This window comes from Pseudorca crassidens, chromosome 3 (assembly GCF_039906515.1).
Source record: "Pseudorca crassidens isolate mPseCra1 chromosome 3, mPseCra1.hap1, whole genome shotgun sequence".
NCBI lineage: Eukaryota > Metazoa > Chordata > Mammalia > Artiodactyla > Delphinidae > Pseudorca > Pseudorca crassidens.
The window spans coordinates 140362331-140379011 of record NC_090298.1 but is presented as its reverse complement, the minus strand read 5'-3'; the positions used below and the strand labels follow the sequence as shown (position 1 = coordinate 140379011).

Sequence of the window (16681 nt, the reverse complement as noted above, 5' to 3'; positions counted from 1 at the left end):
TTAGTTGCGGCATGCGGGCTCTCTCGTTGAGCTCAGTAGTTGGGCTCAGTAGTTGCAGCACTCAGGCTTAGTTGCCCCGTGGCATGTGGGATCTTAGTTCCCTGACCAGGGCTCGAACCCACGTCCCCTGCATTGGAAGGCAGATTCTTTTTTTTTTTTTTTTTTTTTTGTGGTACGCGGGCCTCTCACTGTTGTGGCCTCTCCCGTTGCAGAGCGCAGGGTCAGCGGCCATGGCTCACAGGCCCAGCCGCTCTGCGGCATGTGGGATCTTCCCGGACTGGGGCACGAACCCGTGTCCCCTGCATCGGCAGGCGGACTCGCAACCACTGCACCACCAGGGAAGCCCGGAAGGCAGATTCTTTACCACTGGACCACCAAGGAAGTCCTTTGGACTTGGTTTTTTACTTTTAAGCTTCAAATGGAATCTCATACAGAACACCAGTATAGAACAGAAAAAAGATGGAGCTGCTTTAATTTGGGATAGAGAGCAGGCAGGTTTTCTTCTCACTCTCTTGGGCAGCACCTGAGGGGACTCTCCAGGACACTTTCTGAGGAACACAATGGAAACTACCTTTGGCATGGAGTTTCTTTCTTCTTCTTTTTAAAATATTTATTTATTTATTTATTTGGCGGTGTCCAGACTTAGTTGCAGCACATGGGGTCTTCGTTGCAGCGTGCAGGCTTCTCTCTAGTTGTGGCAGAGTGCATGGGCTCAGTAGTTGCGGCACGAGGGCTCTCTAGATGTGGTGTAAGGGCTTAGTTGCCCCCGCGGCATGTGCGATCTTAGTTCCCATACCATGGATCGAACCTGCGTCCCCTGCATTGGAAGGCAGATTCTTAACCCCTCGACCACCAGGGAAGTCCCTGGGATGGAGTTTGAAGAGAAGGATTTTCATAAGTCCAGAGGGAGAGATCACCTAAACCAATAAATGTAAAATACGTTGTTAGAGGGGGAGAAAAGTTGGTGTCACATGTGGAGGAGGCAAGGGGGAAGGAAGGCACTTACCTGTGTTTGGGCTGTCATGAAATTATTTCTGTTCTTTAGAATAGTCTAGTAGTAGATAATGTTAATTAAAAGTTTCTTTGGAGATACATACTGAAATATTATGAATGGTATCTGGGGATTTGCTTCAAAATAATCCAGGTATGAAGTCTGTAGGTCACCACAGCCTGTACCAAAATTCTTGCATCCTGGGCCTCTCCATTGTATGAGGGATGGGGTTGTATGATACTAAGACTGGAAAGACAGCATGGCTTTAGGGAAAAGACACTAGAATAGAAGGCCAGATGTTCTAGTCTTTTTGTTCTCTTGAGAAAATCACTTAGGTGTGGCAAAGAGCTGTTGTTTTTTTTTTTTGTAAGGTACATGTAAAGTTTAGAGTAAAAATTGTTCTTTTTTTAATTGCAAAAGACTATATACAAATTGTTTTACTGTGTTTTCTGAAAGTATCTGTGTTTTCCACATGAGCTAACTCTAGACTTAAGTTTAATATTATCCGTTGGTGACTTGCCTTTTAACAGCATTGATTAGTTTTGACCCAGGTAAAGAAGTACAGTAAGGAGCATAGATGTATGTGATGTGTCGGTTTTTTTTGAAGAGACAGGCATCTTCTGTTAATTGAATTATGCGGTAAAGGTGTTGTGAGGAACATTTGCCTCATGAGAGTTTATGAGCAGAATTCCCTTATTGAATGAAGAGTGTAAGGTCACTAATTGTGTTGAGGTTAAGTACAGTTACCAATACTAAAGGCTGATGTTTTTATTTATTTTTCTGTGTTGTGACCTAGTGTAAAGAGCACAGGCGATTGAACAGAACACAGACATGGCTCTGTTTGGCATTTGGCCAGCTCACTTCCCATTTCTGAGCCTCAGATTCTACAGCTATAACAAGGAGATAGTAATTAATACCTGCCTCATTGTCAGTATGAGGTTTAAAAGAAAAACAAAATATATAAATATTCTTAGCAGTTTCTGGTACTTGGGGTATCAGATAAATGCTTCCTTTTTCCTGTGTGACTGTTGAAATTAGTCAGTTACCTCTTGCTTGTGTCAGGATACCTCTTTTTTTGTTATCCTGTCTTACCTCTTCTCCCCCCAAAAACAAACTCACTCAGACCTGTAATTACAATAAAATACTAACTAGCTATATGATGCATTTGTTTTCAACCCTGGCTGTTCATCAGAATCACCTGTGGAGCTTTTTAAAAAAATTGGATGCCAAGAGCCTCCCCCCATACATACTGAATCAGAATCTCCAGGCCTGTGGGTGGGTAGGAGGTTCTGTATTTTATAACTCCTCAGGTGATTCTGATGTACAGCCGGGGTTGAGAACCATTGATCTGCTTCCTCTAGCACTCAGAAACAAATCCCTGAAAGGCTCAGACTAAAGCAGAAGTCAGAGGAAAAATAAGCCCCAGGTCATACCCAACAGTGATATGATGTAATGATAAATGAGAATTGCTGGATGCATAGTAGATTCTCAAACATTGAAAGAAAAATTTATGGCCAGAAAGACTATGCAGAGTAAAATTGATTTTTGTTGGAGTGATTTGGCACTAGATTTTCTATTGTAGGGAAAATGCCTATGGTCATTGTTTTGAAATTCTCCAGATTAAGAGCCCAAGGATAGCCCCAAACTAATGTTTAAATCATTCAGTTCCAGTATAACATACAGGCATAGCTGCATACAACAGTTTCTTTTGTTGTGTCAGGCTGGAGAGTATAGCTCTCCTCCCTGCTTTAATTTAAGCCTTCTAGGGTTGTAGAGGGCTGCACCCTTTCAGGCCTGTGTTCTGCACTGTCACCAACCCTGTTTTATTGTGGGTCTGAAAATTCTTATGGCATAAAGCCAAAGGCCTGGGCTAGCAGGAAAGCCTTGGCCTGCATGTTTCTGTTCTACCTCTTGAGCAGGCTGCCCTCTGTGAGCAGCTTCATGCTACATACAGGCTGGGCTTTCACTAATAGTCTCCTTAGCCTCAACCTTACCGTGTGGTCCTCAGTACACCAGTTTCCATGACTAACCTAGCAGCTGCTCTGCTTTCCAGCTTTCATTGGACCAGTTCCCTGCTTTTACGCTGTCCTTTTCCAAGACTTCAGTGATTCCCTTTGATCTATTGTCCATGCTTTCTCTTTGATATATTGTTCCTGGATCTAGCCAATAAGCAAGGGTCATTTCTTACTCAGTAACAATTAAGTTTTACACAATAGTCTTTAGTCTTTTGCCTTAGCCTGCTGCAGGCTAAAATTGTAATGCTGCCAGAAACCATTTATCTAACTACTTGTTGCTAGATTTTCTTACATCAGTCTCAGATCCCCCTTTCTTCTCAGTGCAAGTTAATAGACCTAGCTCTGACTCCCATCTACCAGGTAGAGAGGATTGGTGGGAGGAGACTTCAAGTACTCTAGTTCACTCTTTTGTTCTGTGGTTGGTGTGGTGGAGTAGGGATCAGAAGATGCTGGCCTCTAATCCCTGCCTTTTCTTGAAGGCTTCTAGACTTCTGACAGGGTCACTCTGAGCCTCTGTTTCCTTGTCTGCCATAAATATGGGATAATAAAATCTGTGCTGCCTACCTTACTTGGTTGTTTTTGAGATTCATATGATATAATGGATGTTAAAAGATCTTTGACAACTAGAATACACACATGTATTTATTAGGCTATGTGGCTGTGAGTGAGGTGGGAGTAATGCAAATGCTTAACATAGTATTTTACTTTTTATACTATTCTGGAGTTGAATATTTCCTTTGCAGTTTTGGTTTGAGACTGGGAAAGGAAATCACAATTCTTGTAAGGTAGAAGAATTGTAATCACTGACTAAAAATAGCTATCATTTATTTACTTAAAATATTTATTTATTTATTTATGGCTGTGTCAGGTCTTAGTTGCGGCACTCGGGATCTTTTGTTGTGGCACGCAGGCTTCTCTCTAGTTGAGGTACACGGGCTATGTAGCTGTGGCATGTGAGCTTGGTTGCCCTGTGGCATGTGGGGTCTTAGTTCCCCAACCAGGGGTTGAACCCGTGTCCCCTGCATTGGAAGGCAGATTCTTAGCCACTGGACCACCATAGCTATCATTTATTTTTGGTAACTTGTACTCAATTAAAAATAGAGTTGTTCAGTTGAAACAGCCTGCTACAAAATTGGAGGCATTATTATACTACTTTCACAAGCAAAGAAACAAGCTCAGAGAGGTAAAGTAACTGTCCAGAGTCTCACAGGTGGTTTAAGAGCATAGCAGAAATTAAGCCCATGCATTTCTCTATTCTGGCAGTGTGTATAATTCCTCATTTAATTGTAAGCAAATGTAATGTATATAAGGGATTAAGACTTTAAAGACTTAGTGAATTACAAATGCACAGAATAGTATAGATATTTATCTTCTTTTTTTTTTTGCGGTACACGGGCCTCTCACTGCTGTGGCCTCTCCTGTTGCGGAGCACAGGCTCCGGACGCGCAGGCTCAGCAGCCATGGCTCACGGGCCCAGCCGCTCCGCGGCATGTGGGATCTTCCCGGACCGGGGCACAAACCCACGTCCCCTGCATCGGCAGGCAGACTCAACCACTGCGCCACCAGGGAAGCCCAGATATTTATCTTCTTACCCTGCTTTATCTCATAGTCTTAGACAAGTCATTTGGTCCCTCTGTCTTTCATATTCTGTTTGGGAATAGTTTATCCCTCAGAGAGGACGTTCATTTTTAATGTTATAATAATACCATATAGATCATGTAACAGCATTGGAATTGTGTTACTACTTAAATATTTTTAGGTCAGTTATTTGGAAATTGAAATATTTTTGTAAACATAGTGTTAAATGGAGGTTAAGTGCCTATACTGCCATATTAATCCTTAAAGTAGTTTAAATGTACCTTTTCAAAGAAATACAGTGAATAATGTTACAGCAGCTGCTTTTTGAGTTGTAACTATGTGTTAGGCGCTTTATAACTTTATGAAGTATGATTTCAGAGAGCCTAGGTTTTTAACCATTACACTGTGCTCTTAAAATGATACCTTTATACTAATTAACATAAAAAATAAATAGAGCCCTTAAATGTTGCAACTTAGGGTAGAATCAGGTTTGAATAGAGGAGGAAGAACAAGTTTCTGATATCAGGGTTTTGAAGTAATGTAAGTTAACACCTATAGTGCTAACACATTACCAGCTACTGGTACTTAACATATTAATAATGTTTACATAGGAGGCTTCCCTGGTGGCACAGCGGTTGAGAGTCTGCCTGCCAATGCAGGGGACATGGGTTCGAGCCCTGGTCGGGGAGGATCCCACATGCCGCGGAGCAACTAAGCCCGTGTGCAACAACTGCTGAAGCCCATGCGCCTAGAGCCTGTGCTCTGCAGCAACAGAAGCCACTGCAATGAGAGGCTCTTGCGGCACAGTGAGGAATGGCCCCCGCTCGCCGCAACTAGAGAAAGCCCACGCGCAACAACGAAGACGCAACGCAACCAAAAATAAATAAATAAATAAAATAATGTTTACATATTAGCTTATTCAATACTTCCGGTAGCCCTGTGAAGTAGGCATTATTAATTGTCCCCATTTTACAGATGATACAAATGAGGCACAGAGACAAAAGCACTTTCAGATATTTATCAAGGCAGGCAGTTCAGAGGATTATAATGCTTATTTCTTGGGCTTCCCTGGTGGCGCAGTGGTTGAGAGTCCGCCTGCCGATGCAGGGGACACGGATTTGTGCCCCGGTCTGGGAAGACCCCACATGCCGCGGAGCAGCTGGACCTGTGAGCCATGGCCGCTGAGCCTGCGCGTCCAGAGCCTGTGCTCCGCAACGGGAGAGGCTACAACAGTGAGAGGCCCGTGTACCGCAAAAAAAAAAAAAAAAAAGCTTATTTCTTTGGTGCACTTTTCTCACTGTGGTAGGAAATTCTGTCTTGCTGCATTTCTATACATTTTTATTTTTCCCTTCAAAGGAAATGTGTGTTAAAATTTACTTTAAAATAGTATGCAAGATATACTAAAAACCATGAAATTGGATACTTTAAAGTGGTTAAAAAGGTGGTTTTGTGATATGTGAGTTTTATCTCATTTTAAAAAAACTATGCACATAATACATGTTCAGTGTACAAAAATTAGAAAATGTAGATAAGCCAAAAATCACTTGACAGTATCCACAGATCCATTTATCATTCTGACCTCTATCCTTCCAGACATTTTTTGTGTATGTTTGTGTATGAAAATGTATCTCTGTAAGATTTGAGATCATTGTATTACATGCCTTTTCCCTTAGTATATATGTATAAAATTTCTGTATAGCATTCAAATGTATAGGTGTTCTGTAATTAGCCAAGTCTGTGTCCAACATCTAGATTATTTTCGTTTCTTCCATCATTTAAAAAGTGAAGAGATTAAGTTACATTTAAAGTACAGTTTTTCTAAAGTATGCCATGTTCTCTCAAATCATTTCTGAGGTATTTTTTCTTTTCTTTTTTTTAAATTCAAGTATAGTTGCTTGTTTCTGAGATTTTAGTCACTGCCCTCCGTGGCTGAAGAAAAGGCTCTTGGCAAACCAGAAAATGTGTTGACAGCTGCAGAACAGCTACAGTGACTTTGCTTGTGTGAATAGACTTTTTAAAGTTAGTTAATGTGTGTGTGTGTTTTTTTTTTCTTGGCCTCGCTGTGCAGCTTGTGGAATCTTACTAGTTCCCCGACTAGGGATTGAACCCGGGCCCTGGCAGTGACAGCCCCGAGTCCTAACCACTGGACCGCCGGGGAATTCTCTTAAGTTAGTTGTTCTTGATAGGGGAATATTGAATTTCCAAGATATTTGGGGGGATGTGAGTTATATTTAAATATTTTGGAAATTCATATGTAAAGTGTAGAATCCTGTGTAAAGAAAATTCTGGTTTATCTTCTGGGAATAGACTGGTGCAATGTTAAAAGCATTTTTTTTTTAATTTTAAGTTTTATTTATTTATTTTATTTTTGGCTGTGTTGGGTCTCCGTTTCTGTGCGAGGGCTTTCTCTAGTTGCAGCAAGTGGGGTCCACTCTTCATCGCGGTGCGTGGGCCTCTCACTATCGCGGCCTCTCTTGTTGTGGAGCACAGGCTCCAGATGCGCAGGCTCAGTAGTTGTGGCTCACGGGCCTAGTTGCTCCGTGGCACGTGGGATCTTCCCAGACCAGGGCTTGAACCCGTGTCCCGTGCATTGGCAGGCAGATTCTCAACCACTGCGCCACCAGGGAAGCCCTAAAAGCATTTTTATTGGAGTCAGGTTTGAATCCCTGCATTGATATTTTAGTACTAGTTTTGTGAACCTGGGCAAATGACTTAATTTCTGCCTCAGTTTTTGCATGCATGATATGGAGAAAAACACACTCCTACTCTATTCTTAGAAGCTACTGTGACATCAGAGATAATTCAGTATTAAGTGTTCAGCAGAGTGCCTGAGTTTTATTGTAACCAAATGTAGCTGGCTAGATCACTATACTTAGTAATTTTACTTAGCAGTTACTCAGTGTGTGATGTGGTTGAGATGCACTTTTAACCCTCTTCAATTCTGACTTGAATGAAATACTGTTGTGAGACTGGGTTGGAGAGCTATTTTGTTTTGTTTTGTTTTTAAACTATCTTTGAAGAGGGCTGGGGACCCTAGAATGATTTTGAGCACTCACACATGACTATGAATGCTTCAATCGAAAATAATTGAAAATAGCTGGGGGGGCTTCCTTGGTGGTGCAGTGGTTAAGAATCTGCCTGCCAATGCAAGGGACACAGGTTCAAGCCCTGGCCCGGGAAGGTCCCACATGCCGCGGAGCAACTAAGCCTGTGTACCACAACTACTGAGCCTGTGTTCAAGAGCCTGCAAGTCACAACTACTGAGCCCATGTGCCACAACTACTGAAGCCTGTGTGCCTAGAGCCTGTGCTCCGCAACAGGAGAAGCCACAACAATGAGAAGCCCGTGCACTGCAATGAAGAGTAGCCCGGGCTCACCACAACTAGAGAAAGCCCGCGCACAGCAACGAAGACCCAACACAGCCAAAAATAAAAACAAACAAACAAACAAAAATTAAAAAAAATAAAACGAAAATGGCTGGGGATGTTTCTAACACACAGTAATAAAACATTAAAAGTGGGTTCCATTTTCACTTGTGCTTAGAAAGGTTGAAGGCAGAGCCAAGGGAGGCAGAGAGGAAGGTTGGTCTGTGACCCTTCCCTAGAACCTAGGGTTAACTCCATAGCTTTCATGAAACCAAATTTGTTAGCGTACCCAGTTTCTGAATAGACTAACAGCAGTTCATGACACCATGACGGATAAATGTTGGAGAAAGAGACACTTCCATTGTACCAGAATATTTGTTTTGAATAGCCAAAGTGTGCCCCCTTTCCAAAATCTGGATATGTGGGAGATTAACTGGTAATCTGAAAGTTGCTTAGAGAACTATAGCTTTTTTTTTTTTTTTAAGAACTATAGCTTTGAAATATAATACTCTGTGACTAAATTCTGATATGCTATCCTTGTCCCAAATTTAGTGCCCGTTCCCAAGCCAGGGAGTTTTGGGGAATATGTTGGCCAAGCAATTCTAGCAGAGCTTAAAAAGAATCCTTACCTGTTTGTACCCCTCAGGACTTAGTCCTCAGGCACCTTTCTCTACTATACTCACTTAAAAAAAAATTAATTAATTAATTTATATTTTTGGCTGCGTTAGGTCTTTATTGCTGTGCACAGGCTTTCTCTAGTTGTGGCGAGCCGGGGCTCCTCTTTGTTGCAGCGCACAGGCTTCTCGTTGCAGTGGCTTCCCTTGTTCTGGAGCACGGGCTCTAGGCACACAGGCTTCAGTAGTTGTGGAGCGCGGGCTGAGTAGTTGTGGTGCACGGGCTTAGTTGCTCCGCGGCATGTGGGATCTTCACAGACCAGGGATCGAACCTGTGTCCCCTGCACTGGCAGGTGGATTCTTAACCACTGCGCCACCAGGGAAGTCCCTGTACTCACTTTCTTGATGATCTTTTGTCATCAAGACTCCGCAAAGTTCTCTCTAGTCTGGATCTTCAGAACTCCAGAATCATATATACATTGGCTTTCTTGACTTTTTCATTAGGTTGTGAAATTGGAGTGTTATACTTGTTCAAAACCAGATTCCGGATGTACTTCCCCAAACCTGCTTTTCCTGTAGTCTTCTCTATTTTAATAAATGGGAACTCCATCATTGCAGTATTTAAGTTATAAAGGAATGATCCTTGATTTCTCTGTTTCTGTAGCATACACATCCAATCCATCAGCAAATTTCACTGGCTCTTCCTGCTTCGTGCCCCCCCTCCCCCAATCCCAGCTAGGTTCACATAACTATTACATCTCATCTGGAGTGGTCGCTCTGCTTTTCACCCTAGCACCCTAAGGCTGTTTTTACCATGGCAGTCAGAGTGATCCTTTTAAAATATCAGCCCTTCAAAGACTTCTATCTCACTCACAGTAAAAGGGCATAATAGGATATGTCTTGGGCTTCCCTGGCGCAGTGGTTGAGAATCTGCCTGCTAATGCAGGGGACATGGGTTCGAGCCCTGGTCTGGGAAGATCCCACATGCCACGCAGCAACTAGGCCCGTGAGCCACAACTACTGAGCCTGCGTGTCTGGAGCCTGTGCTCCACAACCAGAGAGGCTGCGATAGTGAAGAGGCCCGCGCACCGCGATGAAGAGTGGCCCCCGCTTGCCGCAACTAGAGAAAGCCCTCGCACAGAAATGAAGACCCAACACAGCCAAAAATAAAAATATAAATAAATAAGTAAATAAAAGATTACTATTAAAAAAAAAAAAAAGACATGTCTTCCTCTCTCTGAATCATTTTTTTGACTTTATTTCTTCCTATTTTGTAGGTCACATTGACTTTCTTTTTTTTTTATTAATTAATTAATTAATTATTGGCTGAGTTGGGTCTTTGTTGCTGGGTGTGGGCTTTCTCTTGTTGCGGCGAGTGGGGGCTACTCTTCGTTGCGGTGCACGGGCTTCTCATTGCAGTGGCTTCTCGTTGCAGAACACGGGCTCTAGGCGTGTGGGCTTCTGTAGTTGTGGCTCGCGGGCTCTAGAGTGCAGGCTCAGTTGTTGTGATGCACAGGCATAGTCGCTCCGCGGCATGTGGGGTCTTCTGGACCAGGGCTCGAACCCGTGTACCCTGCATTGACAGGTGGATTCTTAACCACTGCGCCGCCAGGGAAGCCCGAGTCTTCATTATTGATTTATAGAAATTCAACTGATTTTTGTGTGTTGACTTTGTATCTTCATACTTTGCTGAATTCATACATTAGTTCTATAAGGTTTTTGTGTGTGTGTGTGTGTGTGTGTGTGTGTGTGTGTGTGTGTGTAATTTTTAGGATTTTCTACATATAAGACCTGTGAATAGAGATATTTTTACTTTTTCCTTTCCAATTTTGTTGCCTCTTATTTCTTGTGTAGTTGCTCTGGCTAGAACATCCAGTATTATGTTGAATAGAAGTGGAGAAAGCTGGCGTCCTTGCTGTGTTCCTGATCTTAGAGGGAAAACTTTCAGTCTTTCACCATTCAGCAGTATGCTCTCTGGATTTTTCATATATGGCTTTTATTATGTTTAGGTTGTTTTCTTCTTCCTTTTTCCTTTTTTAAAATATTTATTTATTTATTTTTGGCTGCATTGGGTCTTCGTTGCTGTGCACGGGTTTTCTCTAGCTGCGGCGAGCGGCTGCTACTCTTTGTTGTGCTGCACAGGCTTCTCGTTGCGGAGCATGGGCTCCAGGCACGCAGGTATCAGTAGTTGGGGCAGGCGGGCTCAGTAGTTGCGGCTCGCGGGCTCTAGAGCGCAGGCTCAGTAGTTGTGGCACACGGGCTTAATTGCTCCGAGGCACATGGGATCTTCCTGGACCGGGGCTCAAACCCGTGTCCCCTGCGTTGGCAGGCAGATTCTTAACCACTGCGCCACCAGAGAAGTCCCAGGTAGTTTTCTTCTAATCCTAGTTTGTTGAGTATTTTTTTAATCATGAATGAGCATTGAATTTTATTAAATGCCTTTTCTGCATCAGTGGTGATGATCATGTGATTTTTATCCTTCATTCTGTGAATGTGGTGTATTAAATTTATCTATTTTCATATGTTGAACAGTCCTGTGTTACAGTAATAAATCCCACTTGGTCATGGTGTTTTGTTTTGTTTTGGTTGTTTTTTATTAATTGAGATATAATGACATAATAGCATTATATTAGTTTCAGCTGTTCAGAACAATGATTGATACTTATATTATGGTTTTTTAATATGATGTTCAACTTGTTTTGCTGAATTTTGTTGAGGATTTTTGCATCAGTCTTTATAAAGGATATTGGTCTAGGACTTCCTTGGTGGCTCAGTGGTTAAGAATCTGCCTGCCAGTGCAGGGGACATGGGCTCGAGCCCTGGTCTGGGAAGATCCCACATGCCGCGGAACAGCTAAGCCAGTGTGCCTCAACTACTGAGCCTGCACTCCGGAGCCCGCAAGCTGCAACTACTGAAGCCTGAATGCCTGGAGCCTGTGCTCTGCAGCAAAGGCCACCGCAATGAGAAGCCTGCGCACTGCAACGAGCAGTAGCCCCCACTCACTGCAACTAGAGAAAGCCTGCGCGCAGCAATGAAGACCCAGCATAGCCAAAAATAAATAAATAAATAAAAATAACTTATAAAAAAGGATATTGGTCTGTAGCTTTTTCTTTGTCTGACTTTGGTATCAGTAATGCTGTCCTCAAACAGTAAGTTAGAGTTTATTCCTCTTTAGTTTTTTTCGAAAAGTTTGAGAAGGAGTGGTGTTAGTTCTTTAAATGTTTGGTACAATTTACCAGGGAAGCCACTGGGTCCAGGGCTTTTTTTTTTTTTTTGCCACGCCTCACGGCATGCGGGACCATAGTTTCCAGACCAGGGATTTAACCCCGTGCCCCCTGCATTAGAAGTGCAGAACCTTAACCACTGGACCGCAAGGGAAGTCCCTACAGGGCTTTTCTTTGTGGGGAGATTTTTTGATTACTCACAACTGATTCAGTCTCCTTACTAGTTATAGGTCTATTCACATATTCTGTTTCTATGTCATTTAGTCTTGGTAGGTTTTGTGTTTTTAGGACTTCATCTGTTTCATCCGAGTTATCCTATTTGTTGGTGTACAACTGTTGCTACTGCTCTCATAATCCTTTTTATTTCTATAGGATCAGTACTTATGTCCCCACTTTTGTTACTTCCTTCCGTGTGTTACTGTTGGCATGTTATTTCTTTTTCATCCTCTTTCAGTCCCTTTTTTGAATTTGATCTGAAGTGTGTCTTCTAGACAGTGTAGTTGTATAATATTTTTTAATGTCTTCTGTCAATTTCTGCCTTTGAATTTTAAATCCATATACATTTTATGTAAATAGTGATAAGGTAGGATTGATATCTGTCATTTTCCTCTTTGTTTTTTATGTCTTGTATTTTTGTTCCTCTAATCCTTTGTTACTGCCTTCTTTGGTGTTAAACATTTTCTAGTGTAACATTTTTTTTTAAATTTTGTATTTTTAAAAAATTTGGTTTTTGGCTACGCCCCGCAGACATACGGGATCTTAGTTCCCTGACCAGGGAATTAGCACCAATATGTTTCATCCAACTGGACATACAGAGATATTAGGGAAAGCTGTTCTGAAATGCGCCTATCCGGCCAGTCTAAGCTCACATTGACATTTGTTCACTCTAGTCTTCCCTGATATTCTCCAAGTGCCTTAAAACAGGAATTCATCTTTGTGTTTCTTGTTGAGCTTTGTATGCAGGTGTTTAGTTGAATTATGGGCTTTACAAGGAGTTATTTTGGAGTCTTTCTTTCCCATGTGAGATTTTTAAGCTCTTCTGAAGAGAAGAGTCATATTCCTTTTTTTTCCACCTTTAATTTTCCCTTGTTATTTTCTCTATTTTCATGTTTGGAAGCCTCACTTTGGTCTGGACTTCTTGCCTGTTTCTAATTTTTTATATACTAAAAAATTAGTATATAAATGGATGTTGCTGTTCATTAATAATATGTATTTGTATAGACATTTTTCCGCAATAAGTTTGTATATATTGTTTTATTTGGTCATCCTGGTAAATGAATTAAATAGTAAGGAGGAAATTAATGTCTCAGGTTTATGAAAATCTTTACCCATGATACCTTTAATTTAATGAAACTTTTATTTGTGTTTCTCAGTGACTTTTTTTAATCATAGTTTTGGCATAGTTTCTAAATAGTTGGTATATCATATGTGTGGCTGTGTATTACATTTTCAGTATTCCTTAACTTCATCTGCACTTTGCATATTTCATGGAGTTTTCAGCATAATTTGTTTAACAGGTCCCTTGTTGGATGTTAACTTTTTTAAAAAAATTGAAGTATAGGTGATTTACAACGTTGTGTTTCTGGTGTACAGCGAAGTGATACAATTATACACAAACACATTCTTTTTCTGATTCTTTTCTAATTTAGTTTATTACAAGGTATTGAATATAGTTCCCTGTGCTATACAGTATGACCTTGTTTATCTATGTTATATACAGTAGTTTGTATCTGCTAATCACAAACTCCTAATTTATCCACCCCCTCTTTCCCCTCTGGTAACTGTAAGTTTGTTTTCTATGTCTGTGAGTCTGTTTCTGTTTTGTAAATAAGTTCATTTGTATCATTTTTTAGATTCCACATATAAGTGATATCATATGATATTTGTCTTTCTCTAGGTCCATCCAGGTTGCTGCAAATGGCATTACTTCATTCTTTTTTATGGCTGCATGGAATTCCATTTTATATGTATACCGCATCTTTATCCGTTCATCTGTCGACGGACATTTAGGTTGCTTCCGTGTCTTGGCTATTGTAAATAGTGCTGCAGTGAACACTGAGGTGCATATATCTTTTGAAATTGGAGTTTTTTGTGGATATTTGCCCAGGAGTGGGATTGCTGGATCATATGGCAACTCTATTTTTAGTTTTTTGAGAAACCTTCATTGTGTTTTCCATAGTGGCTGTACCAATTTACATTCCCACCAACAGTGTAGGAGGGTTGTTCCCTTTTCTCCACACCTCTCCAGCATTCATTATTTGTAGACTATTTATTTATTTATTTATTTATGGCTACATTGGGTCTTTGTTGCTGCGTGCAGGCTTTCTCTAGTTGCAATGAGTGGTGGCTACTCTTTGTTGCAGTGCATGGGCTTCTCATTGTGGTGGCTTCTCTTTGTTGTGGAGCACAGGCTCTAGGTGCGTGAGCTTTAGTAGTTGTGGCTCCCGGGCTCTATAGCGCAGGCTCAGTAGTTGTGGCACATGGGCTTAGTTGCTCCGTGGCATGTGGGATCTTCCCGGACCAGGGCTTGAACCCGTGTCCCCTGCATTGGCAGGCGGATTATTATTATTATTTTTTTTTTTTATGTAGAATCTGATCCATTCTTTTTTTCTTCCAATTTTTATTTTTATTTATTTATTTTTGGTTGCATTGGGTCTTCATTGCTGTGTGTGGGCTTTCTCTACTTGTGGCAAGCGGGGGCTGCTCTTCCTTGTGGTACGCAGGCTTCTTGTTGTGGTGGCTATTCTTGTTGTGGAGGTGCAGAGCATGGGCCCTAGGCATGTGAGCTTCAGTAGTTGTGGCACGCGAGCTCAGTGGTTGTGGGTCGCGGGTTCTAGAGTGCAGGCTCAGTAGTTGTGGCGCACGGGCTTAGTTGCTCTGCGGCATGTGGGATCTTCCCGGACCAGGGATCGAACCCTTGTCCCCTGCATTGGCAGGCGGATTGTTAACCATTGCGCCACCAGGGAAGTCCCTGTAGACTTTTTAATGATGGCCATTCTGATTGGTGTGAGATGGTACGTCATTGTAGTTTTGATTTGCATTTCTCTAATAATTAGTGATGTTCAGCATTTTTTCATGTGCCTGTTGGCCATCTGTATGTCTTTGGAGAAATGTCTGTTTAGAGCTTCTGCCCATTTTTTGATTGGGTTGTTTGTTTTTTGTCATTGAGTTGTAGGAGCTGTTTGTATATTTTGTAATATAGAGTCACATTGTTTGCAAATATTCTCTCTCATTCCATAGGTTGTCTAGGATGTTAACTTTTTGTTGTCATAAATAACTGCTTTAGATATCTTTTTACAGTTCTTTTACTTTTTTGGATTATTTCCTTTGGGTTAAAATATTGGGAGTAGAATTAATAGTTATTTTCATTTTCATGGTTCGTGGTAGAGCAAGTGTTTCTTTCCTGGTTTTATTATGTCTTAGGGTGCTGATGCTGAATTAACTGACTTGTTTAAGGTGACACAATTTGTGATAGAGTCAGAAGACAGCTCATTACTGCTTTGTGTGATTCTGGCTTCTGGTTTTAAGCAGTACCACTCATGGTCTTTCTTATCCATCTGTTATTGAAGCCTTGTGTTTTATGGCTTTACTTCCTGATCACTGATATATTCCTGATATATTACTACTACAGTCACTTTGTAGTAGTAATATATGGCAAAGACAGAACCAGTATCATGTTATAGATTGATTATGGCTGAATTTGTCATAAAGCATGTAATAATCATGGGGTTTTATTGTTATTGGGATAGTAGTTGAGAGTTTGGGATCCTGAGTTGGACTGCCCAGGTTTGAATCCTGTCTCTGCTACCTACTACATAACTATATGACTATAGGCATATAGTAACATAGGAGTAATAATATAGTATCTACCTTAAGAGGATTAAAGGAGGAACAGTGCCTGGTATATAGCAGACATCAAGTAAATGGTAGTATATTTAAAGTCGTTTAGGACTCAGATAAATAAGCAAGTCCATATTTATCAATGATTGCCAAATAAATGATTACAAATCAGATTATATCCGAAATTTATGGGAACCTACTTAAATTGTAGTTTTCAGTACAGGGGCATGTAAAAGAGTTTTCTATTCCATCTTGGTATCATGGTTTTAAAGTTTCAAAGCCAACTAGCTCTGAAGTAATTTTTTTTTCTGACAACTTACAGAATGATAACAGGCAAAAATGGCCCTTGGGGCTTGCTTTTCAAAAAAAAATGTTTTAAAAGTTGTAGTTTCTGTCTCATTTCCGAGTAACTCTATATACATGAAGAACTAATGACACTATTTTCAATAAGGGTATTCTGTGAGCTTTACTTCTCTCTGAATGCACAGTCTTAAAGTTGACTGGTAACTTACAAATCATTGAATTGAGCCCAATACTTTGATATCCTTGAGCCCCAGGTATTACTCATCATTTTTATTTGAATGATTTCAGTCAATTCATGCAGCATATTCTTTATTGGACACTTAATATGTACTAGGTGGGTACTGTTTTAGGCATTAAGGAGGGACGACTGAGTCTGAGGGAGGAACTCACCAAGCCTTTTTTAGGACATAGCATTTATAGAAAATCATAATATTTGTATGCCCCCTTGGAGTAAATGGAGTAGGTTGTCCTTTGTCCAAGTACCTTAGGTGCTGCTTTTAGCTACCCAGAAACAGCTCAGCACATGTGAACTCCTTTGTGTGGTTTATGGCTGCGGGGGGAGCTCAGTCCTACTAAACACAAAGCCATCTTCCTCTCAGAGGGCAGGAGACCTCCGTACTGTTGATGCGGTGTTAAAGGCATGGGTATAGGTTTAGAGCTGAGATGGAAGCATTTGGATTGCAGATTAATTAGGTATTATTTTTGGAGAAAAGATGCAGCCAGGGTCTCTGCATTGGATATGTCCAGGGAG

General features: G+C 41.1%; 1 protein-coding gene across 11 annotated transcripts in view; it reads left to right on the top strand.

The window, feature by feature from the left end:
- NSD1 (nuclear receptor binding SET domain protein 1) overlaps window positions 1-16681 on the top strand; it is a 136739-nt gene that overhangs the window by 32206 nt on the left and 87852 nt on the right. The window lies entirely within an intron of this gene.